The sequence below is a fragment of the Peromyscus maniculatus genome, chromosome 1 (assembly GCF_049852395.1).
Source record: "Peromyscus maniculatus bairdii isolate BWxNUB_F1_BW_parent chromosome 1, HU_Pman_BW_mat_3.1, whole genome shotgun sequence".
Taxonomy (NCBI): Eukaryota; Metazoa; Chordata; class Mammalia; order Rodentia; family Cricetidae; genus Peromyscus; species Peromyscus maniculatus.
Window position 1 is genome coordinate 81425497 of NC_134852.1, and position 18194 is coordinate 81443690.

General features: G+C 40.2%; 1 long non-coding RNA gene across 1 annotated transcript in view; it reads right to left on the reverse strand.

The window, feature by feature from the left end:
- Positions 1–4544: 4544 nt before the first annotated feature.
- The window catches only part of LOC121829496 (uncharacterized), a 234256-nt gene continuing 220606 nt past the window's right edge, over positions 4545–18194 (reverse strand). Inside the window, exons 2-3 of the long non-coding RNA XR_006072381.2 lie at positions 9529–9592; positions 4545–4945 (exon numbers count right to left, since the gene is read on the reverse strand). This is a non-coding gene — a long non-coding RNA (uncharacterized LOC121829496). The remainder of the gene's footprint in view (positions 4946–9528; positions 9593–18194) is intronic.

Consider the following 18194-nt stretch of genomic DNA (forward strand, 5'->3'; position numbering starts at 1 on the left):
GTGTTCTATGTTATAAAGTTCTAAGAGGATGCTGGTACCCACTGTCTCATATCATACTACCTGAGGGAAGCTTGTCTCCCAAGTCAGACAGGGATGTTTCCTTTAGAAGGTCAGTGCTTGGAAGCATTTTGATGATGACCACCTACAAATGTACCCAACAGAGAATTGATGAATAAAGGAACAAGCAAGCAAAAAAAAAAAATTTTAACTGACACAGATTTGTATTTGCTACAGCAGTAGCGCTACCCTCTTATTACAAATGAGTAGAAGATGCTGTAAAGTGTGAACTTGGCTACTGCCTGCTGTGTTTTGCATATGTATGGGGGAAAGCAGCTTGTGAAGGCTACAACTATCTTGTACGTGCAGGTTCTGTGCTTGTCTATGTCCCTGCATCAACTCAGACACCTATCCTCCAAGGCCCTAATAGCGCATACTACTAAACAGGCCAGGAGCCTCACTTTAGAGCTCTCCCAATCTGCCCAGCACCAACTCACCATGCTCATTCAGACTGTGTCCCCAGAAAACCATCTAGGATTTCCTCAAAAACCAACACATCTAAGCCTGGGGTGGCCCTAATGCCTATTACTCCCAACCAGGAGGCTCCTGGAAATAACTCTCTTGGGAGTTCAAAGCCACATCATTCACCATTTCTCAGACTTGCCATCCTCAACCTCATCGCCGAAGGGGTACCTCTTTGCTCACTGCCTATCACCAAGCTCCTCCTGGATGTCTGGCCTCTGACCCAAACTCCAAACCAACCACACGGAAATCTGTCCACAGTGCTTTAGGGGAGCCAGTCTTAGGCACTGATGCATGTTTGGAGTAGCTGGATATGAGCATATTATCTCGGGCAACTTAGGCAACATGGCTCTTAGTGTAAAGAGCACCTCTCCGGGACTTAGAGATGCTGTTTACAATGCTGTTTCATCTCAGAGAGTTCTAGCCTCGTAGTCCATAAATTTGGACATTTCAAGATTACATCCAGTAGTTCATGGCTTTTATGAGGATTCAATAACACATTCAATCACTGCAAAAATGCTCTGGCCAATGCAGAGCCACAAAATACTAATATATTTTCTTTCTTTTGTAAGAGTCCTCCTAAAATATGCCTGCCACCCATCCCCTGCTTCCATCATTGCTTGAGCTGAGCTGCCCTTGCCATTTCTAAAATGAACATATTGAGAGCAGATTGAGGGCCACTGCGCAAGCACATTGATACACTACCTCCCTTGGTGTCTCATCCAACCCCTGGGGACCACATGGATCAGAACCCCAGTCAACAAAGGTAGATGTGGAGACCATGAGATGAGCAGAGAGGCTATGACATGGACTGTAGACCAGCTCTTCTGCTGACTAGTCTCTAGCCTTTAAAAGCACCAAAACATCTCTGTTGGGAAAGGTTTTGGAAGTCTATCTGTTGTCTTTCAACAGAGCTTCTTTGGAAGGCAGAGGAAAGGGGTGGATTGTGCTGCATTGAGCATTTTCAGTGCTAAAGAGACAAATATGAAATTGGAGGTGGGGAAGGATGACATCACAAAGCACCAACCTGATACATAGTAGGTATCCAATGAACACAGGTTGAGTGCAGAGCTGACGTTCGGCCTACAGTGTCTTCATCATGCCAGCTGTTGATAGCTACTCTCTTCAGTGCCCAAATATTAAATATGAATGAAATAAGATATGGGAGTTTTTACACACAAATTTGTGTGTGTGTGTGTGTGTGAGACTATCGTGGATGTTCATGGTATATAAGCACATGTGTGTGGTCACACATGCATGGAGAGGCCAGAGGGGAACTCTGTCTCTCTCTGCATTATTCCCTTGAGCCTGGTTAATAGTGTGCTCCTCTTGTACCTGCCCCCAACAAAGCTGGGGTTGCACAGCATGCTCAGCTTTTTTACAGGGGTGCAGGGTTCCAAACTCAGTTCTAATTCTTCTGCAACAAGTGGCCTCATCCTCTGAGCCATCTCTGCAGCCCTGAACTTGAACTTTTTAAAATTTACTTCTAATTTCAGGAAATAAAAGGGATTGAAAGTCATGTACCTTGCCTTAATAGTAGAAATATGAGTCATAGAAAGTCACATTTGAGTTCTGTCACTTTTCCTGAGTTGATTTTTTTTTATTTTAATCCTCTATGAATAGACAAACAACCAATCAGGTCACTTGGCTCAAAGTGTCTGGACTGTGTCAAGACCAGATAATGCAACTGGTTGACCTGTAGTTCATGCTTTTCTAGAGTAAATTTGTTACAAATAAAAATATTGTTTACAGAGCCAGTAAGCTGGCTCAGCAGGTAAGGGTGCATGCAGCCAAGACTGGTGACCTGAGTCTCATCCTGGGACCCAGGTGGTAAAAGGAAAGAAGCGTCTCCACTAAGCTGTCTGCTGACCTCCACACACACACCTTGACATGCATACCCTGCCCCTGCACACAATACAACGAATAAATACAATTTAGAATTTAAAATATGCTGTTTGCAGAAGCATTCCTTGGGAAGTTGAGTCTGAAGACAATGAATACAATGCCCATAGAGGAATTATCTCCCACCCAGGCAGGGTCCACCTTTGGCTTCACTATGGGGTTGCTCACCATGGGGCATTCCTCACCCACAGTACCTTTTTTTTTTTCATTTTTCTTCATTAAGAAATTTTCTACTCACTCCACATACTATCCACAGATTCCCCCCTCCTCCCACTCCGCAGCCCTCTTTCCCAAGCCACCTCACATCCCCACATCCCCCAAATTGAGGTCTCCCATGGGGAGTCAGCAGAGCCCAGAACACTGAGCCTAGGCAGGTCCAAGCCCCTTCCCACTGCACCAAGGCTGTGCAAGGTGTCACACCAGAGGCACCGGGTTCCAAAAGCCTGCCCATAGACCAGAGACAGATTCTGATCCCTCTGCCTGGGTGATCCCCAAACAGTTGGAGCCAAACAACTGTCTTCTGTATCCAGAGGGCCTAGTCCAGTCCCATGGGGGCCCCAGAGCCACCAGTCCACAGTTCATGGGCTTCCACTAGTCACCCACAGAACCTTTAAGAGAGAAGGAATAAGTCAAGAAAAATAAGGACACCTAAGTGGCTCTCCACAGCCATGTGTTAAGAGTTCTGGTTTGCAGGTCAGTGGAAAAATGGCATCTCGGGATTACTCAGGGGGAAGAGTGATACCGGCATTCTGGCACCTCATTGAGATTCCTACACAGGAAACGAAAAGGGCACTTCTAGATTTTATCTTCCTAAAGCTTTTTGTCTCACAATAAATATTTCTATGTAAAAGAGCAATTTTCTGAACCTTGAGGATGTCTTCTAGTACAGATAATGACAAGTACTTAAACTGCATTTTAAAAGTGCTGAGTAGTTGATCCCAGTACTTAATGATGTTCCCCATCTCCTCCGCATCTGATTGACACCAAAAATAATAAATTAGAACAGAAAGTGATTTTACGAGATCTTTGGACTGACAGGCTGGCTAAGCATAATATCTTCCATTACATTTGACAATGGATTCTATACGGTTCAGATCTGAGCAAGGAAGATAGGATTGCGCTCTGATTCATGATTTTTATCTTGATTCATCTATCTCTCAAACATATAAAGTTAATTTGCCCACTTGTAAATTCAGGCAAAGAAAAGTGGGTACCGAAAAAAAATCTTTCTGCGTGGTAATATAAACACTCTGGTGGCCAGCCTTTCACACAGACAGGAGTGAAATAATAAATTAAGAATCATCGTTCCCAGGTTATCTATGACACAGCTTCTAAGGACACCTATTTCCTTCATCTTATCTAGTGAATTTATAAATTCAAATCAATACTTACTCCTGCTGAAGTACCAGGCTCCATTTGAGAATTCATATTTTAAAGAGCCCTTCTTGGCACTGGTCAGCTGTGAGAATCTCTTCAAGGTGTGTATACACACAATACAATGAAGCCCTAGGTTTGTTTTAAGCAGTGAGTGAGCATACCAAAATTAATTTTTATAATTACCTACAAGGCAATGGATGGTTACCATTATATTGGAGTTGTTTCTTCTTTCTGTTTTATTTTGTTTTGGTAAATCATGGTAGATTGGTTCTTGCATTGGGGTAGCAGAAAGAAAAAATAAGTACAGAGAAGGAAGTCTAAAATATACCCACTTTTTGTTTAAAGAATTGAGTATTGTCACTAGGGATAATATTTAATTTTGACTCGCTCAGTGAGCCCTCCCGGTACACAGGTTTTTCTCCATGAAAGACCTTAACCACAGTGGCCATTTGCAGCTGATGATTTTTATATAAATAATTTATAAAGCCACTGTACACTTATACTTTTACAATGAGAGAGAGAGAGAGAGAGAGAGAAACAGAATTGCATCTTAAACTCTATTTACAAATTTACCTTGGCAGGCCCTCTCACTGCCAATAGGAAGCCACGTTGCATATTTAATTTGCTCTTTTGTTACAACGGGGCTTAGGTTAGTTAATTTCAATTTTCGATTTCAAAAGCTATCAAATATGGCTCAGATGAGAAATCAATTTTTCTCAGCTGCCTCCGTTTTTGTGATGGGCAGCATCCCATTGGCTGAAGGTGAGCCACATGACATGGCGAGAAATTAGTTCACCAGACCCGTGTTGCTACCACCTCAATTACTGCCTGCCTCTTGTAATTTAGCCTTATAACACCTAATTTCAAGACAGAACTCATATTTAATTCATGAAAGCTTCCACAAGAGTAATTGTGAAATAAATTGCCGTAGAAGAGACCCATTTGTGACTCGTTTTAATTTTGTGTGCTGCGAGCACGCTGTTTACTGCACTTGTTTAACACTTTAGCACAAACATTTTCTTTTTTTTTAATGTTGAACTTTATGCACTGATAGAGCCACATCCTTTGGCCCATTTTCCCACACTGCATCACCTCCTCCACGGGGATTTCCTTTCACCAAACTTCCACCCAGTGGTGATTCCAAAGACTGTTAAAAAAAAAAAAGAAGAAGAGGAAGAACTTATAATCTCTTAATTATTGAATGTGTTGTTATGATCTGCACACAACTTTGAAAGTAGCAACTGGAATCGCAAATGACAGCGGGATAAATGGTGGTTAGATGACAAGGATCATTCAGGGGGCCAAGAAATAAATCGAGTTTAATTTAAATAATATTTTAAACAAAGGCATTCATTACACATATTGACATTTTCATTTCAACATTGGTATATATTTTAAAATTCGTGAACCAAAACATATATATTTCCTGTGTGTACACACCGTTTTGTCCTTTTCCTCCCTGTTGCTATGCCAACAAGGTGGGTGAGGCCTTCTCAACTGCCAAACTCAGCTGTCATCCCTTCACCCTAAAAGCCTTATAATTGCTTTTATTTGCATACGACAATTAGGCAGGATGGCTCACAGCGAGAAAAACCAACCTTTCTCTCCCCAAGTGCACACAGCGCCAGCCTGTAATTTATAAAAGATACGCACCATGTGGTGGAGCACTAAAATAGAGTGATGAGTCCTTTCATCTGATTGTAAGCCATTAACAAAAGAAAACATCCCCTTTCAGGCTATAAAAAATGCCTATCTGGTGTGAACCTGCAAAATCACAAAGTGCCCCCTCCCGGTTCCCCCCACACAGACCCTTCACGTTCATTATCACATCGAACTCAAAAGGGGCCGTAGTAAAAGAGTTACATTTGGGTGTTTATGAGTAATGGGGTGCAAATAAAATCCACACTGGGCTAAAATTGCATCCAGAGCAGTGGGTGCTTGGGGGTAGGTTTCTTTCTTTTTTTTTTTCTTTCTCTTCCTCTTCTTCGTTCTCAGCCCAGCTTCGCAGCACTCTGCATGCTGAAATGTCATATTAATATAGTCATTATTACCCTTTTTCTTCAGGGAAACCATGGCAGGATTTTCCAATCAGCATTCGGGTCTGTGAAAGCTCAAGTCAGGAGGAATGTGGATGGCTTAAATCACCCTCCGTTTCGGTTTTCAAAAGGTCTTCAAAAATTAGTGTCTAGTGTAAAAGGTCAAAACATGGCCGGGAATCATTTCAGTGATTTATTGTCCTCGTTGGTTTTTTTTTTTTTCTTTTTTTCTTGTGACTTTAAAACCAATCATTAAGATATTTTAATTTTGTCCTACCAAACTGTATCAACTCTACAATAAAATTTTAAGCAGATTTTTAAAGCAATATTTTAAGTAACCAATTAAGTGATTTATTTTCTTGGGCTTCACTTAAGAGAATTTGTTTTGGCCATTCGAGACCTTTAAGAGTATTGGATTTAAATTTCATTTCCTCTAAATTGTCCCATCTTTAAAACTATTATCCTGAACACTAAAATTGGGACCCCTTTCTTTTTCTGAGAGTCTGTTTTAAAAGCGATCAACACTCCATTTTATTCAACATTTGCTGGATAAATATTGATCACTCATGCAGTTTGGACCCAGGATCTGAAAGTAGAACTACTCTCAAGTCACACAGCTATGTGTCTCTCTCTGTGCTTTAGAGAAGGAGGTAATTACAATAACATCTTGAAGTACTTCGTCTAGATTGCTATTTAATGGAGGTTTTAATTTAAGCACACACAGGCAAAGTATGGTAAAGAATTTGCCAAGGCAATAAAATATAAAAAAAATAACAAAATCATGGGAGACAATTCAGAAAAAAAAAAAATGTTCAACCCAAAAGCATTACCTATCTCTAAAATGGTTAAATTTCTCCTAACAGTGGGAAGACTGAAACAGGAGGATCACTGTGAGTTTGGGGCCAGCCGGTGCTACCTGTCTCAAAACAAACAAACAAACAACAAAAATGTCAAACTCCTTCATAACGTTGTGAATATTGGAGTCTAAATAAGTTAAGAAACACAGCAAAGTCACATGGTGATGACAAAAGGCATATATTATAATTTATACTCCAAAGAGTTAAATACCAGTGAATGCATGAAGATGTTGAACTTCACAAATAAAGAAACATGATTCTTAGGGGACACATAGTTCAACTTTTCACATATCAGAATGTGAAGATTAAAATGGTGACAACTCCAAGTTGGTGAGGACAGGGAATAAATAACAGAGTCCTTGGGGTATAGGTCACCCCACTTTTCCAGAAGGCAGCTAACAACACACAAAGACATTTTAAATGAGCATGTTACTGTATGGAAGAAATTTACTTTTGAAATTTATCTTGGGGTAATGTGGAGAAGAATGAAAAGTTGTACCAAATGAATGTGTTCCCTCAATATTTGCTATCCTGTTGATGCCAAAGTTTGGAAACAAGTAATGTATTTGTTAAATAAGTAACAATCTAGCCCGGTGGTAGAATACCACATAACTACAAAATCTCAGAATTGATCATTTTTATTTACATGACTACCTATCAATCAACTTATCTATACATAGTAACATATATTTCAGTATACTCGTGTTTAAATGTACATTGGAGTGAAAAGTAAATCATATGTAATGTAGTATTCTGTTCATGAAAATATATCTGTGGACATAATTATACATCCTTATGCAAATACACATGCATATACACACATATACATGCACATGCACACAGTATGACAGAATATATCACAGTCAATGAGGTAGATGGAACTTAAGAGTCCCTATATATAATTCACTGTCTTGCTCTAATTCAGAGCAAGCAGATGGTTTGAGGGGAAGTTAAAGTCATGAGTAGGTTTATAACAAGTGGTTTCATTTTTCCTTTTATATTTTCTGGAAATGTTTACCTCCCTCACCTCATTTTTAGATCAGTTTCCTCTTTATTTCCTAAATCTACGTGAAACACACGCACTCATCTTTTTAGTAGAATGTAATGATGTGTTAAAATTCACTCAGAAATAGTAAGATGATAAACATGAATCTGGAAACTTGGCTCTTCCCTACCAGAGTGGCTCTAAATAAAAAATGAAGAAAATGAGCATAGTGTTTTGCTCCAGGGGAAAGGCTTTGCTTTAGGAAGACAAAACAGATATAACCAATGAAAGTATGGTTTCACCCTGAGCAGCAAAGCCTGTTTGCTCCTGGGTTGCCATGTGGGTATAGTAAGTGCTGAGTAAAGGACTGTGGACTCCAAAGGATGAGATAAGAAGTACTAATGCCAGGCAGGAATCCTGAGAGCCCATAATGATCCATCCCTGCTCACTAGCATGGAGGGTTAGGGACCTTTAACCTAACTAGAAGTTAGTTGCCTCTCACTGGAAAAATGAAGCTCGCCTACTTTTCTGACTGATTCATCTCATATAAACCACTTAACCCTTTATGTAGAATTATGCAGATGACTCTAAAAAGTGCATTTCAAAGCATGTTTTGCTTAAATACATTCTTTATTCTCTTTCCCACTTTGGTATTTAGTGCCTGCTCTGAGACCACACAGTTCTAAAGAGAATGCATTAAGGTAATAGTGGAGAATTCACTTGTATGAGATTCAACAGAAATTGTGCCTAGGATCTCCCTTCTGCACTTCACTAACACTCATATGAACCATAAATAGGGGTTTCCTAAAGTAGAAGAAACCCAAAATCCTGAATTGATTCAAAATACATACAGCTCCGACAGAAAAGATGCATTCCTAAGTCCTTCTAATTCTGTAGGACACAGATTAAGACAAGGTTTTGCATAGTTAGATCAAGTGCCAAGTTTGTAAAACTATTAGTGTGCATCATAAATACATTAATTAAAGAAACATGTATATACAAAAAACTGAGAAACGCAAAATATATGTGACAGCTTTTTAAAAGTGTGTCCCTGACTTTTACTTGGGCAATCCAACACCTTTCTGGTTCTTTGGGCTCCACTGCTCCATTTAAAACAGAAGAACAATACCAACACGTTAAGGATAGAGCTGGGTCACTGGGCCTTCATTGTGCAACTCGGAGGCAGAGCAATACTCTTTATGGAATATGATAAGACAGAATGATGGCTTCTTTGGGTGTATGTGGAGGAGAGTTCTTCATTTGCATAATAAATAAATTATTCATTGTTCTTTCTTAAAGGGCTTTTCAAAATTAAGGCTGTTGTAAAGTTAAATTAAAAAAAAAAAGACCTACATGAATGTTGTAACTTCTGCTATTTATGAGACCATCATCCTTGAGGTGAAAACACAAACGGATCAGCAGCCTGAGAGCCGGGCTGTGTGGGGCAGCTGAATTTTGTCTATTGTCTGCTTCTTCCAAGCCGCCTTTCAATGCTGCCTGGGGCACTAGGAGGTGGGAAGAGGGACTCTGTGAATCTTGACTGCCTTGGAAATATAAAATCCAACACAGAGTCGTGGGGGCCCATTTCATCTTATTAGACGTTTCCAGAGATGTTCAGAATGTATGCGGAGCAGTACATGCGCAATTATAACGCCCCATTATGCTATTATTGCTACTCATTGTGACTGTGGTCCAGGTCAGATCGTACAGCCGGGAAGCAGCTCTCACTTTCTTTTTGCAAGGGTGGACTTTAGTCCATCGTCTGATGAGATTTTTTTCGGAAAATGCCCTACTTAAATAACGATGCTTTGGGAGGAAAAAAAAAAAAAACTGTCTCAACAGAATGTTTTACCTTTTGGCTGTGGTCTCTTTACAGCGCTTTCTTTCCTATCTCCTTTTGATTTTTCTCCATATAGCTGTAATAAAAAGAAATTCAGAGCAGTGAATGCTAAGTCCTAAATGAAATCTTGCATGGAGTGAACATTCTTGAGACATTAATAATAAATTTGAGGATGGCCAAGCAGATGGTAGTTTCTGCACCCTTTTGTACCTCGGCCCCTGGTAGGGGGACTGCAGGGTAGGCTCTGACACTTTTAGGGAACAAAGTACTTCAGCACTATCTCTACCCCCCTTCAATTCAACCCTCATCTGAGAACTCCTGAAATGAAGCTGTCACTCAGGGTTGCTTGGGGACCTGTCAGCACAACATTGAGCCTTTTCATTTTGATGGGTCAGCCTGCAATCCCCTTGAAAGAGAAGTCCGTGCCACTGTGGTTTCTCTTTGCACAGGAATCCTGAATTCTAATGAAACTCCAAATCGCTCAATAAAGGCAGGGGCACGAGGAAGTAATCCAACGCAGATCTGAGTGAAATTTGTATTTTATCTTTTTTTCCCCCCAGCCCATTATTCTAATCGCTTAGGTGGTTCACAAAGGGTTGCTCGCAGGCCAGGCGCTAGAGGAATGAGGTGCCCTTTGTCCTGATGCTCCACTACCGATTAGGTAGGGGCTCTCTGAAAATGAAAAGCCGGGGCTCAAATTTTCTTGGGTAAATATCTGTCCATGTACTGTGTTTTCTACCGGAGTGCTACACATGTGGATTTCTAATGCACATCCAGCTGATAGAGAATACAAGTTTTCTCACTAATTAGAGGGGTTTTTTTTGTCTTATTTTATTTTTTATGTGTTCACCAAACTGTCTTTTAAGACTCTACTGTGAACTATTGTCCCCAAATGAAGAGAACAGCATTGCAATTTTTATGGTCAAAAAATGTAGCATGCCTCTGACAGGCCCCCCCAGACATCATAGGAGTGATTTCTTTTTTTAAGTTATTTGAACAGTGTTCACAGTTGTGAGACATCTAACCCTGAGTGTCATACACCATTCAACCCCCATCTTTCTCTGGGATGGGACAGATAATTAATAAATCTTTTAGATAGAAGGTGTGGGTGGGATGGCCTGATGAAATCTATGATATAGTTAGCTAGCAATTCTAGAATTGTATGTGTTGACATAAAAAAAAAAGACAATTCACTTAGAAACTCACCTGTGAATCTTTTTATCCTTTTCTCAGAATATTTGTATAGAGGATGCATTTTCAGAACTGTCGACATTCAAAAGGTAGATAAACAGATACAAAGCTGCAAAAAGCTACAGTCTACTTCTAGACATAGACGAAGAGAAGTTGACTCTGTTTTTTACACACTATACCCCTATTAACCTTCATTTTTCATTATTTAACTCCTGGGAAGGACTATCAAGCAATATTTAAAGTGCATTCCTATGTCCTTCTGACCTTTATGACTCCCCCATCACGATGACATTACTCAACACCAGAGAGTCACTGATTCATGCTCTTTTCTTCCACTATGGCACATCACCCTAAAGATGTCAACTGCCTGTCCTTCAAATGCCCAAGGAACATCTGTTACAGCTCCAGGTGCCCTGGTGGACAGACATTAGCCGTTCTTCTTTTTCCCACTTGATAGAGTAAGTACAACAGATCACTGCTGATGAGACAGCCTCCCCTCACTCTGCCTGGTTGCTGGTGGTTCCTATTAGAAGAAACAGTTGAAAAATACCACAAGTGTTGAACTGGGACTTTGCAGGTGGTTTTAATCTATGAAGCATTTTGTCTTTTGTACATGAAATACTGGAAAACAATGGAACATTATTTCAAAAGTCATGATCAACCCTACAAAGTGTAAAAGGGGATAATGGAAGAACTAAAGGAAAACCATGAGTTGTAGCCTTTATCCCTTACTTGTTTTTAACTCTAATGCATGGAAAGGTCCAAAGGAATTCCAAACCCAGGGCAGTCGGGACTTAACACCTCTTTCTTGGACCAGGTTACTTTATACCACCAAGATAATGTAAGCACCATATACTTAATAGTCTCTGCCTGTGGCTAATTGTTTCCTATCTGGGATTTCTTACCAAGAAAAAAAAATGTTAGATACATACACACATATTCATATATGGAGAGATGTTCCCAGAGTATGCAGAGAAATACCCTTTCATCCTGATTCAGTCTGCTTCACATATCAGTAACACACACACACACACAAGTGGGGGGCACTGAGGCTTAGGGAGAGCCTTAATTTAAAATGATGGAGTTTTCAAAACTATCTGGAACAATACATATTGTTCTTTCTAAAACTGCCGAAGGCACTGATACTGGCGGCCGCATTGTTAAATTGTTTTGTGGTATTTTCTAAATATGTATATGGACCCAGTGGGAAAGTTGATATTAGAGTTTAGCTATTTTATTTGTTGTGGCTGAAAAACAGATTCAAAAATTGTTCTTCAGTTCCCCCTAAAAGTCTAGATGTCATATGAGAGGAAGAAATTGTGTGCTATTTTCCTTCATTTTTAGGAACAAGTGCCCTAGTTTGAGAACTACAGGGTCCCAAGCAACTATTAATGACTGGCTACCTATTTATTAATCTGCCAATTAGGTAGACATCCCTCTTTAGGTTTAAAGTGAATTGCAGTATCTAATTTAAAGTTTATTTCTTGCATCAAAGACAAGTAAAATTTGGGAAAGTCACACTCTCATAGGAGCTCTAAAAAGTTTACTTGCAACTCAGACTGATGCCATGTGTGTTTGTTTAGAGGATAGTCCCAATGCAGCTGGCAGAGCTTCTTGAGGAAATTCAGTATCTACCACCTGAGAGTTCACTTCGGAAGTTCCTTAAATGTTTCAAATGCAGACATACATTGCAGTTACTAGCTTGGACTCAGCTCATAAAACATGTATTAACCATGGGGAAGATGTAACTATATTTGTGTATATTTGGGGCTGATTCTTTAAATCAATATTTTATTGGAAAGTTACTTTTACCACTCAATCTAAAAGCAAGCTTTAACAGAAAATGCTAGCACTGAATATAGCCACTTGCCTCCTGGATATTTATATTTGGTCATAGAACTGGTATTACCTGCTTTTCATCCCAATTAGCCAGATCTTAATCCTAAAGACATGGCCTTCAAGGTCAGCTTTCCAAGACAGGAAATTCCACCCATATTTAAATACCATGCACGATGTTGGCATAAGTAATCTTTTCCCACAGGAAGTGGAAATACCCCATGACATAAATGTATTCAGACAGTAATATTACTCTGTACATCTAAGAAATGGAGAAGCTTGTATTTTTTTTTAAGCACCTGTCACTCTCTAGAAAGTACATGCCAAATTTCTCATGGTGTATTATAGTTATTGGGATGTTTTTTCTTTTAAGTTCCATCTCCCCAGTATACATTATTCCTCTTCTTTGACTCCAGACTTTACCTCCCTTTGGTCAGTCTGCCAAATTTCCTGTGCATTTTGAACACTCCAACGAAAGTCCAGAATTCTAAGGTCAGTGAACCCCCGTCCGGCACAGCACACACTTCACCCCAGGAATGTCTCCAGGGATGATCAGCTCTACATGCTGTAAGCAACCAAGGAGATAAAAGTCTATGCCTCCATTTCTTTATTTGTGAAATCCAGTGAGCTTACCTGTCCGCTACCAAAACATCCCATTAGTAAAAAGAAACAAGAAAGTGTTGGTTAAGTGTTTCTAAGCTGGAGGCAGAAGATGTCATACAAGTAAATAGTAATTTCATTAATTGCTGTGAAGCAGCAAATGTCGAGCTTAAATCAATGCTACTTTCTCCAGAGCAAAAGCTAAACACAGCAACAAAGCAGCACAGTTAAAATTAACTATGGTTCTTGTTAAAGCTGGTGAGACACAATTAAAAATGGGGATTATTGCCAAATCTCATTTACTGTTTTCTTATACATAATATCTGTACATTCAAGTCTTCATTACACTTCTCAATGGCATGGAAATCCCATTGCATCTGTTTATTCTTGATTTTTATCAATGGGAAAAATTATTTAATTCCCACACAACATCAAGCACTGTAATGATATACACAGGGCTGCTGTAGCAACTGGATCCCTACTGGGCTCCCTCTTCCCCTCCCACCCTCCAATTCTGATAGTTTCTGTGTGTGTGTATGTGTGTGTGTGTGTGTGTGTGTGTGTGTGTGTGTGTGTGTGTGTAAATGCTCATGAGTAAGTTTAAGTGTGTGTATGTGTGTGTTTTTACTTTCTAGCTACAATGTGCAATATGGCTGTCTCTGACTGCTCGCAGTATGCCAAATGGTGCTGAGTGGGTTAATTGGCATTTTAAAAAGGTAATTGTGAAGTGCAAGCAGCAGGGTTATCACCAGAATTGGGAGGTGGAATGTAGGTCTCCCACCCACTGGAGACTCTTACATCTTGAAGAGCAGGCTGAAGACAAAAGCATCTTGACTGCTGTTTCTCGACTTTCCCTTTCAGTAGCAACCACTCACCCCCAATGCTCTCTTCTGAATGTACTGTATCAAGCCAGTCGTTACAAGAGAGGAGTGCGGGCTCTGTCCTGCCTGCAGAATTACTTTGGGACTTGATTGCAACATAAATATGCAGTCAATCATTATATGTGTGGGCTATTTTAATCGTGCATAATGTATATATGTAGATTTGTTTGGAAAAGACATGTAAAATGCCTGGAGACTGCTGTACTTAAACACATTTCCATGACTTTTGGTCTGGACTCTATATTTTTTAGATGGGTTTTTAAACAGGTGATTGTTAGGCATAAGAAAATACCATTTATCTCAGACCATGAGTGTCGCAGAAGAGCTATGCAACTGCAGCGAAGATGGTCTGCCGTTCACACCTGACATAATTTCTTGATTTGAATTCAAAAAATAAGTATCTTTTGGAAGCGGTATAGCCCTCCATCACACTAAAGCAAAAGACGGAGTAGGGGAGTTATATTTTACTTGGAGATGGAGAGATGGCTTGGTGGGTAAGAGCACTGGCTGCTCTTCAGAGGAGCTGTGTTTGATTCCCAGCACCCATGATGGCTCATAACATTCTGTGTGACTCCAATTCCAAAGGATCTGATGCCCTCTTCTGGTATCCTCAGGCACCAGGCATGCATGTGGTAATGTAACACACAGACTTATATGTAGCCAAAATATTTCTCTGTCTCTGTCTCTCTGTCTCTGTCTCTGTCTCTGTCTCTCTCTCTCTCTCTCTCTCTCTCTCTCTCTCTCTCTCTCTCTCTCTCTCTCTCTCTCTCCCCTCTGTGTGTGTTGATTATATTGTACCTTATACCCAGCTCACATGTGTGTTTGTGCAGATTCAGACACAAATGCAAATAGACACACTCACCTACCAATTCCCTGAAGTGCAGGGACAGTGGCTTTATCACTTCCCTGTCCCTTGCTACTGCAGCACACTGTCTTAAAACTCACAGGGGTTCAAGGTATATTTTCAAAGTCAACAGATATGTAAAATACAGTGGAATCAGAAAATGTCATCATAGATTTCTAGGATTGGGAACTTTGGCCATATTAGGTTGGATCCCTGGATATTATTTTAAAAAATAATAAACTCACAGAAACAAAACTTAACAGTACTTCTGAATGAAATTAGGTGTATGTAAGAGTATATTTCCTTACAGTATTTTTTTGTGGGTGATCTTACTATTCTCCAAAGTGAAGACGAGCCATTATAAAGCTAGATAAAGCTCCCAAGTGCTTGCTTGATGAATCATAATTAGAGAAGAGGAGATGATATAGGTGAGTGCTCACCCACCCCTCAACATCTTGTGCCCACCCTGTTTGTCCTATCTGCCTCCCGTTCTGCAGGCCCAGATATCTGGCTGGAAAAGTTCATCGCCCTAGTATCAGAGACTAGGTTTTGGCATACTTTGTGTTCAGGCATCTTGTCAATCACAGCTTGGATGTTTGAGCACTGCCACACAATCGCACATGTAACCACACACACCCGTAAACATGTCCGTGTGCAAATGCACCACCCTCGTCCTGCTGGGAAACTCTGAATTGGCTTTCCTTGTCCGCAGCAGCCTGCAGCAGTGCAGGAATCCACCCCAGCTCATGTCTTCTCTGCTGCAGGCAGCTTCCTTCCTCAAGGAAGCAAAGTAGGGGGCATTGCAAAGGATCAATACCTCTTCTGGTGCAACAGAAGGGTGAACAGAACTGTATTTATTTTGGACTCCGAAAATTGCTCCTTTTTGCCTCACCTCCTTGCTATTTATAAAAGAAATCTCAATTAATACTCAATTAGTATAATTAGCACCAATTTGCTGTGACTTTAATAACTTGGGATAATTTCATTTAATCTAGTTCATATCCATAGCCAATATTGCAACAATAAACAGTTGCATTCTTTTTTTTTTCTCTTTTGGACCGGTGTAGGGTGTATTTGCCCATTTTCCTTAATGGGAATTCACTGATGAGCACTGCCTTATGTCCCCTCACAGGTACACATTTAAGTGCTTTCCAATGGGATTCTGCTGTTAGCGTCCCTGGGCGTCCCCTTTGCCTCCTGCATTTCTTACTTACTTGCGCCCAGGCCTAATGCAGTATAATTGAAACAATTTTATTGTCTGCAGCTATTCATTCTAATGTTTCAATGACAGAAAATACTGGTCAATTTGACAAGTTAATATGACTTCAGTGGTCATTTGAACTCCTTTAAGCCATTGGGTGCTGAAATTGCCTGTCACCTCCTTCACCTGAGAACAGAATTCACCCAGGATGTGAGGTTGTGGGGAGGGGGTTGGAAGTGCAAAAAGTTTCTCAGTGGAAATCAGTTCTGTCAGGAGAAATTGCAAGTTTTGATAATTGGTGGGACACTGCCCCTTTTTGAAATGGAGGGATCTGTCTCAAAAGCAACATTTGACTCTGCCATTTACCACTGTGGTTAACAGCTTCTAAACTTTGTGCCTGTTGCCCATGGCATAAGCTTGACCAGGCACACTTCTCTCTTTCAAATGCATGAAATGCTGCCCTTAAAAATCCTTAGCCACTGAGGAATGAGATCAAGGGAGTGCTTTTCAGGCAGCATGTGAAAACTGTCCTCCTCCAGAGGTGAAGCAGCCATGAGAGGTTCCAGCTCTGGTACGTCACCATGCAGTACCAGCATATACTACAAAGTTTGGGGAGTAAGTGCTTTCCAGATAAACTATGAAGGAACAGAATCATTTCCTTCTGCATATCTTTAAGCCGTCCCTAGATGGCCTTTGAATGCTTTGGTTTAGGTAGAATGTTTAAAGTCTCTTGATAGAACTGGCTACTCTGTAGCTACTCTACTGCTAGCTTAGCATGTGAGGCTGATTTCTGTATCCAGAACTATCAAAAAAAAAAAAAAAAAAAAAAAAAAAGGTTACCTGTACTGAGAAGTCCAACTTTTCAACTAAAGAGCTTGTAGCTTTGTTTTTGGCTGGATTGCATTGTGAGGCCCAGCGGCATCCTTTCTATTAGATTCCAAAGAAACATTTCTACTCTAGTAATACCGGAAGACCTGACCAAAGCATGCCACTCTCTTCTTGAAGAAGCGAAATTGTTTTCTTCTATAATTTTCAGCTTGGAAATTACCCTTTAAAATCTTGTGTCTCTTCTTGGGGAGTTGAATTTGATTTTGCTTCCCTCACAGGCTGGCATTCTTTGGTCTTTCCCGTTGAGATTGGTTCTCTCTGGGACACCGAATGACTCCAAACATACTGGGCCTCTCCCAGTCTCCAGATTCACTCTATAGTGTCCTGAGCTGGCTATGTTTTTAATCATGTCAGCTTGTCTTATAAGCAGTCACCTTTGTTTGCACTGAAAATGTTTCTGCTTTGTAGGACCAACATGAATGTCTTTGCCCACTTAGAACACAAGTGTGCAAATAGACTGTGAAGAGTATGATATTCAGCCAGAAAAGTCAAAACAGTTCTAAAATGTTTCAAATGCTTTTTCTACACTGCTGGTGTTATTTCAAAAGGATCAAATCAAACCATAATTTATACAAAGGGTTAAGTAGAATAGATTTATAACTTCCCGCCACTCACCCCCAAACAGCTGCATTCTAGTTCATGGATGAATCTATATAGCCAAAATTACCAGTTAAACAGCAATTTCCTGAAACTTCTGATCCGCACCATGAGGCTGCCTTTACCTGGATAGGGGCTAATGTTTTTCTCCCACAATGCTTCTTACAGCTGAGACCTTCAACATGAGAACTCACACACCAAAAAAAAAAAAAAAAAAAAAAAAAAAGGTGTGCATGCAGCAGAAGGTGGACTAATTATTAAAAGGAATGTCCTCCTTGCCTGTTATGATTTATCTATTTCTGTATAAAATTCTACAACTGTGAAGGGCCTCATACATTGCAGAAAAGTGGGAGAAGAAAGGGGGGTGGAATCAAAGTACTCAGGGAAGATCCATCAAAAAGAGAGGACACAGAAGGTGAGTTAAGTTTCACAAGGCCCAGCAAGCTTGACCAAAGTAGTTAGTTCCAGGTCTACATCAAAAGAAAGTGACATTCTGCATCATCACCAGCCTTTCCTGTGATGTTTTAGCCTTCATTTCAGAGTTATCAAAAGTCAGGTTATAACTGAAAAAAAAAAAAAAGTGAATGGGCTATCCCTTTAAAATTAGATCATGGCGTGTATTAATATGCAGAATGAGTTG